General features: G+C 41.6%; 1 non-coding gene across 1 annotated transcript; it reads right to left on the minus strand.

Annotated features, from left to right (window-relative positions):
* Positions 1 to 7,129: 7,129 nt before the first annotated feature.
* LOC122094550 lies at positions 7,130 to 7,236 on the minus strand. The gene has a single exon (XR_006144865.1). It is a non-coding gene; the product is annotated as a small nucleolar RNA R71 (small nucleolar RNA).
* Positions 7,237 to 7,595: the final 359 nt, after the last annotated feature.

Consider the following 7,595-nt stretch of genomic DNA (forward strand, 5'->3'; position numbering starts at 1 on the left):
ACCAGCACCAAAGTAGGCCTTCAATCCCCTTCTCCTACCTCTTCTTCTTCTTCCTCTCCTCTTTCTCTCCTCTTCTACATTGGGCACAAGGGATATGAGGAAATGAATCCTCATTTCCCAACTTATAACTTAAGTTGGGCCTTAGGGTCTGTTTGGTTTGGGCCTCTTTTGAACCAATCGGGTTAAAATGAGTTTTGGGACAAGAGGACCCTCACATTTAGGTCCATAAGTTGCTCACATCAAGAGGAAGGTGTGGAGGATGATTTGTGATCATCCAGAACCATTTACGATGCCAATAGTGGGACCCACGGGCATCGGAACCTCGACAGCATCTAGTGTACCCATCGGAAATAGGCACCAGATTCATGCCCAAGCTGCTTCCGTTGGCTTGTTTTTAGTGGTCAAGACAGCCTTCTGTCTTAACAACTTGTTGTCCTAAGGTTGGCCTCACACTAGTGGCTTCCCTTGGAGATGCTCAAGGCCTTTCGACAATTATGATGCGTGCCAGAAATCAAGTGTGGGGAGTCGGGTCACTTACCATCTGGGATCGAAAGGTATGAACCCCCTCTAGTTAGATAGGCATGCAATGCACGAACATGTGGGGTCATCCCTACCCCTTTGGCAATGCACAACCGTGAGCCAAAACCCGAACGTACTTCTGATCTCCGATCCGAGGCTTGTCACAATAGTTTCAAATTATACCGGATTAGGGCACAGGTGTAACAAAATCCAAGCATCAAACATTTTTTACTTGTTGTAAGATTGGAAGAGCAGTGAATTCTTCTCTTATAACTATCGGTCCTAGATAGTTCAGATTGGCTCAAAAGACCCAACCTGGAGACCATATTCCCTGAACTGGTACATGCGAAGCCCAGCTAATGAAGAATCAGGATCAAAGTACTTTTTTTGCAGGATTGGAAGAGCAATGAATTCATTTCCCTCAATTGGCAGCCCAGGTAAGTCCTCAAACTCTAAAAATTGAGAGATATTATCTATTGCATTTTTCAACTCCATCATAAATGAGCAAGATGATGGATGTACATGCTCCAGGTGACAAAATGTGGTCATTCTTTTCTTTGCCCTTCGGCCGTTGGCACAGGCCTCGGCCAAAGAGGGGCATTCTGTAGACACCCAATTTTATCACACTCCTCTAGCTATGATGAAATATGGATCACAACTTTCGACTTCTGACCAACAGAGGTGCTGATGGAAATATTCCCCTACCCAAAACCCTGGAAATCCCCACGTGGGAGAGAGGAAGGTCTAATTTTGACTTTTTATACATGAAGGAATCTGGTCAATATGACCGTACAGATGAATAGTGCTCAAAAATACAATTTTGATGATATATGATATGTCAAAATTGGACCTACGGATCTCTCGTAATCATCACCAAAAAAACCCATAATCGCGTGCTCGCTGTGCGCTCTGGCCAACAAGTCAGCTCGTCCATGTGCTTGCTGCCCACTGGCTATAGCACATGCACAAATCCATGCCATACCCTATAGCCATACACATAGCCCCACAACCATGCACAACCCTACAGCTATGCACACAGCCATGCACATAGCCATGCACATAGCCATGCACACAGCCCCACAGCCATGCACATAGCCCCACAGCCATGCACACAACCATGCCCACAGCTATGCACACATCCCCACAGGCATACACACAGCCCTACTACCCATGGGCCTGCTAGCCTGTGCCCGCAGGCACAGACCAACTCCCTCACGGCAACGGCCTAGTCCCTTGCTGGCACAGGCCTACGGCCTTGTAACCTTACCCACCCTGCTGCCCATGGGCCTGTTGGCCTGCGCCCCTGTGGGCACAGATCAGTGCCCCCACGGCATTGGCCTACGCCTTGGCCCTACTACTGCACCCCCCTCATGCACATGTGCACACTAGCCAGTAGGCTAGACTGCACACCTACATACGTTGGCTGTTGCCCATGCATACACACACCTATTGCCATGCATGCATGCACCTGCACACCAGTGCCAGCTTGACCTGCACATACTATGCACATTGCCCACACACCCGTGCTTATACGCATCCATTGCCCATGCCCACACCACCTCGACTATTACCCGCACATCTTCTGTCACGCACCCCTGATGTCACCCATACTACCTACCTAAAATGATCATACCTTGGGCACTTCGGCTTGGTCCCGTGTGTCACTGTCAGCGGCTAGGATTGGTGTTTCTCTCTCCTCCCATTTTTCTAGAAATCACATTTTTTCCAGCTAAAATTTCTCTCCTCCCATATTTTTGAAAATCACCTTTTTTTGTTAAAGTTTCTCTCTCCTCTCGTTTTTCTAAAAATCACCTTTTTCCAGCTATAGTTTCTTTCTCCTCCTATTTTTCTAAAAATCACCTTTTTCGGCTAAAATTTCTCTCCTGTTTTTCTGAAAATCACCTTTTTCCAACTAAAATTTCTCTCTCCTCCCATTTTTTTTTGAAAATTTCCTTTTACCCACTGAACAAAAGCCCTCCCCACCCTTTTTTTTCCTTCAACCCCCCTTTACCCATTGGACAAAAATCCTATCTCCTCATTTTAGGTAAGAGCCCCCCCTTCCGTCCACTGGATAAAGGGATTCCCCCTCTCCTATTTGACCGAAACAAACTATAAGAACACCCCCTATCTTAGAAAAAAGGACACCAACACACCAGAATCCCCTTCACTCTTTCAGAGTGAAATTTTCCTCCCCTCCCCCCTCTTGATTTTCTTTTGATCTTCGGAGCGATCTTCGTCAAGATCGAAAACTCATTCGGATCTTCAAAGTGTTCTTTAGGATCTAGAAGATCTTCAATCCAAATTCTTAGTTAGATCCAGTTTTTAGCCAAACATAGTATGTTCTTGAGATACCTCGCTTGAGTGTTCTTGAGTGTTCTTGAGCGTTCTTGAGCTTTCCTGAGATGAAAACCCCCCTTTTGAGGTTCTTTGGGTCTATGAAGAGATCTTTGTTAAGATCTGAAACTCTATTCGGATCTTCAAAGTGTTCTTCGAGACTTGGAGTTCTTCAATCCATTTTTAAGTCAGCCTGTTTCTTTTCAGAAATAGTCTTTCCTATTCGAACCCCTGTCCGAGTGTCCCTAGAATCTTTCTAGAAATAGCCATTCCCAACGGAAGCTTTGCCAAAGTGCCACCTCAGCCTAGCCTTCCCTTAGCTATCCCCAACGAAAGCTCTGCCGGAGTACCACGTCATCCCAAGCCCAAAAATAGCCTTCCATAGCCAAAGCTCTGTGTGAGTACTACCTCATCCCAAGCCTGAAAATAGCCTTCCCTAGCTGAAGCTCTTTCCGAATCCAAATCTAGAAATAGCCTTCCCTAGCCGAAGCTCTGTCCGAATACCATCACAATCAGAATCTCTCAAGAAAGGAAGTTGGAGGTCAAGACCATCTTCCCCTAAGCCAGGAGAACACGAAAGATAGTCTGAACCGGTACTAGTCAGGGGCCCACCCCTATTGACCCAAAATAGGGGTTAAGTTCAGGTACAATTTCTCAACCAACTCATCATAATGTAGACTTTATACATGCCTTGTTTTAGTGTATATAGTAGTTTGAATCCAATTAATGTATATATGTGTGATAACTTATCCATACATGTAGAGTAGTAATTATTGTGGAAAATGTTCATTCTCAAGCATCTCGCAAGAAGATTGGTTAAACTAGGAAGATTGGGTGCTTAACATCTTTTCAACTCTGTAACCTGACACTTACCCTAAATCTCTGGACCAGACCAAATTTTGGGCCCTTTACTTAGGAATTGGGCCACCCCCGGGTCCTAGGCCCATAACCCTAGGTGGGAACACCAAACCCCATTTGTATGATCCTGATCCCCAAATTGTACCATCATCAAAACCCCCGTCTCAAATGATGAATTTTACACTCTTACGAAATAGGCCTCCACGCATCTACACTCGACAATAATGCTGCACGGGGCCCACAAGTAAAGCACACAAGACTCAAACCCCTCCCCTCACATGAAGGTGAAGAAAGAGAGAGGAGAGAATATGGGGATGCATAGTCCATTCTTCTTCAGCCGCTCCCCTCACAAGTGGGCCCCTAATTACTATCGGCTCGGACTGTCTTTCGGGTTCTCCTGGCTCAAGGGAAGATGGTCTTGACCTCCAGCTTTCTTTCTTGAGAGGCGTTGACTATGATAGTATCCGGACAAGGTTCTGGTTAGGAATGGTTACTTCTAGATTTGGATTGGGACAGAGCTTCGGCTAGAGAAGGTTATTTCCAAATTTAGATTTGGATAGAGTTTCAGCTAGGGAAGGCTATTTTTGGGCTTAGGATGAGATGGCACTCTGGCAGATCTTCCAGTGAGGTGGCACTCTGACAGAGCTTCCACTGGGGATAGGCTAGGGGAGGGCTAGACTGAGGTGGCACTCCAACAGAGCTCCCACTAGGAACGGTGATGAGCACATTTATGTGTGAAATCTAGGGTAATAAAATATGTATTTTACACATTTAGAATGGAGCTACCTTCGGTTTTACTACCTTTTTATAGGTTTTATATTTTCAAGGCCTTAAGGACTATTAGGCGCTATATCTCCAATTTTACACGTAAAGAGGTCCTATTTCTTTTTATGGTTACGAAGGAGATGAAATTCTGAACAAGATGGACGTGTTCAATTAAAATTACATATTCGTTTGGTCACCCATACAAGTGATGATTCTTTTCAGGCTAGAAAAAAAACAATGGATCAGAACTAAACCGAGATGCAAAACCAGCCCGTTTGTAGTTGTCCCAGAGGTACAAGAAATATTTTAAATGCCAATAAGGATCAATGGACCACATCCTTAAGTGATTAAAGATTTTTTTTTGGTAACAACAATTACCTAGCATAGTTGGTGAGTTGTGGTGCGCAAAATCCCTTGCTTATTAGGAGCTCTCAAGTTCGAACCTCTTAGCTGCCATTTTGCTAAGGTTTTTATTTTAGAAGATTTTCTCTCTCCTACTCATCACTCAAAGGAGATTGTCCAAAGGGTTTCTTACGCAAGAGGAGAGAAAAATAAGGAAATAAAGAGAAAAATAAAAAAAGGGAGAAAAATAGGAAAGGAAAAAAAAGAAAAAAATAATTAAAAAAATCATCCAAGATGCTACCCACATTTGAAGAAGAGAGAGAAAAAAATTAAAAAAAGAAGGAAAAAGGAAGCAAAATCGTTGGTGATTCCCTACTTCTTACAATTCTCTATCTTCTCTCTCCTCCACCTCATCAACCCGATAAAAAAATAGAATTAACACAAGGGGAGGAGGCACTTCATTCTTCTTCTAGGGTTTTTTTTTAGTTGCTCTATCTCTTTCTCTAGTTTTCTCTTTCTCTAGCTCTAGTTCTAGGTTTATTCTTTAAACACTTTTGTAAGTTCTTTTTATTCAATTAATGCATTCACTTTTGTTTTTTATTCAGTCTTTTATTTTTATTGTTTAAGCAATTAAAGTTGTAATTTTCAAGTTCCAGTTCTAGGCTTAGTTCTAGGTGAGAAGAACAAGCTATGAAGCATGTCATTCAAGTTCAATTTTTTTTTCAGATTTGTTTTCTCTAGTATTAGAAATTTCAAATTCAGTTTATTCCAGATCTGGTTTTTAGTACTGATAGTATCTCAAATCAATCAAGTTTTCAGTTCACGAGTTGAAGTTCAAGTAAGTAGGCTCCTTCAGTAGTCTTCTTTCCCCCCTCTCATTCTCTCTTTTGACTATCCTTTCTTTCTTAATTTAGAGTTTTAATTTCAGTCGTTACATTATTGTTATCCCTTTTCCCCAAGATTTATGGCTACTGTATGTGTTGGCTTTGCCCCTCCTAACCATAGAACCATCAATTTATTGCTTTTATTTTAATTGTCTCCCTTTTCCTAAATCCAAGTAGAGTAACCCTTGTAAGAGTGACTCTCTGGTCAAGTAGGGAAGCTCATATTATGATGCATCCCTCGGGCTAAGTAGAGAAACCTACTTGTGAGTCTCTCTCTAGCTTTATCCCCTTTCTTTTACTTTATTTTTATTTCATCATTTTTTTCCTTTATTATTATTTTTTAATTGCGTGGGTTATTTATTTTTAGTTATTTATTTATTTAATTTTAATTATGTGGCTTGCGTCTTTAAATTCTTAGATGGCGAATGGTTAGGACGTTATTTTAGATACATATGTTTAGGATGGTAATTAGAATTAGATCACAACCATTAACTGGTTCACTTTTGCATTATTAAAAGAAGCAAAAAAAAAATAAAGTGGCTGCTCTCCCTGTGTTCGACCCGTAGCTACACTGATCCGTACGCTTGTGGTTACATTTTAAATCCTAACAAGTTTGTGGCACCGTTGTCGGGGAGACAGTTCCATGTTATTTTTCACTTTTGTTTGGTAATTCGGGCTGCTTTGTTTTGTTTTTCCTTTTCTCTTATTGAATTCCTGAGAAGATCAACTTGCAATAATAGTTGTATCAATGGAGGTCGCCATACCTCACAGTATGATAAAGACAGGTTTTGCCCTGTCCTCAGGAATTGACCTGAGCAACCCCGGATCCCTGCCGGTAAGCTCCCAAAAAGCCAAAAAAAATCATAAAAAATCATAAAAAAAAGGTTTTACTATCTATTCTTTTGTGCTTGTCTTACTCTAATTGTGGGTAGTTTTCTGTTGCATGAGTGTTAGGTGGGTACGTAATACTAAGAATCGGTTAGAAAGAAGAGATCCAACAAGTAGTGACTCTACATTTGCTCTCTTTAAAACCCTTCAATATGGGAGACCAATAGTAAAATCCTCCACCTAAATCTCTGAAAGATAGGTTCTACCCCGCTAGAACAGCCCAATCTTCCTGCATAGTTCTACCACAAGCCCAGAGTAATAATTTTGAACTCAAATCTCAATACATCACTTTGTTGCCCCACTTCTATGGGTTAACCTCTGAGGATGCATACCTATTTCTAAGGGAATTTGAAGAGGTATGTGTTCTAATTAAGATCCAATAGCTTTCTGATGATGTTGTTAAGCTTAGGTTTATCACTTTTGCATTGAAAGACCAAACTAAGAAGTGGTTGTATGGGTTACCCATAAATTCCATAACCTCATGGGAACAGTTCACAGTTGTCTTCCTTAAGAATTTTTTCCCAACTCATAAGACCAATAAGCTTAGCATTGATATCCTTTGGTTTAGGTAAAAGCCTAGTGAATCCTTTTCCAAACTTATGGAGAGATTCAAGGATCTACTCCAAGAATGCCCTCACCATGGCCTAGACTTATGGCATTTATGTCAAATAATTTATGAGGGTATTGATTATCCAACTAAACAAATGATAGAGTCTATATGCCTTGAGGGATTTACATCCTTTATAGATGAAGGAAAGGCATGAGAATTCTTACTTAACTTAGCTGACAAAACCCATGAGTGGAAATCAACCCAAGAGATTGAAAGAACCATGGAGGAAAATGATATTTTATGGATGGGATAGTAGCCAAGGAAGCCCATTTGGATAGCCTAATCAAGAGGATTGAGGCTATTATTCCTAGAGAGCCATCATCAGTCAATTTGGTTAAGACTTGTGCTTGGCGCCATTCCCCTGTACATGTCATAGAAGAATGCCCCAACACCTC

Source organism: Macadamia integrifolia, chromosome 11 (assembly GCF_013358625.1).
Source record: "Macadamia integrifolia cultivar HAES 741 chromosome 11, SCU_Mint_v3, whole genome shotgun sequence".
In the NCBI taxonomy this organism is placed as follows: Eukaryota; Viridiplantae; Streptophyta; class Magnoliopsida; order Proteales; family Proteaceae; genus Macadamia; species Macadamia integrifolia.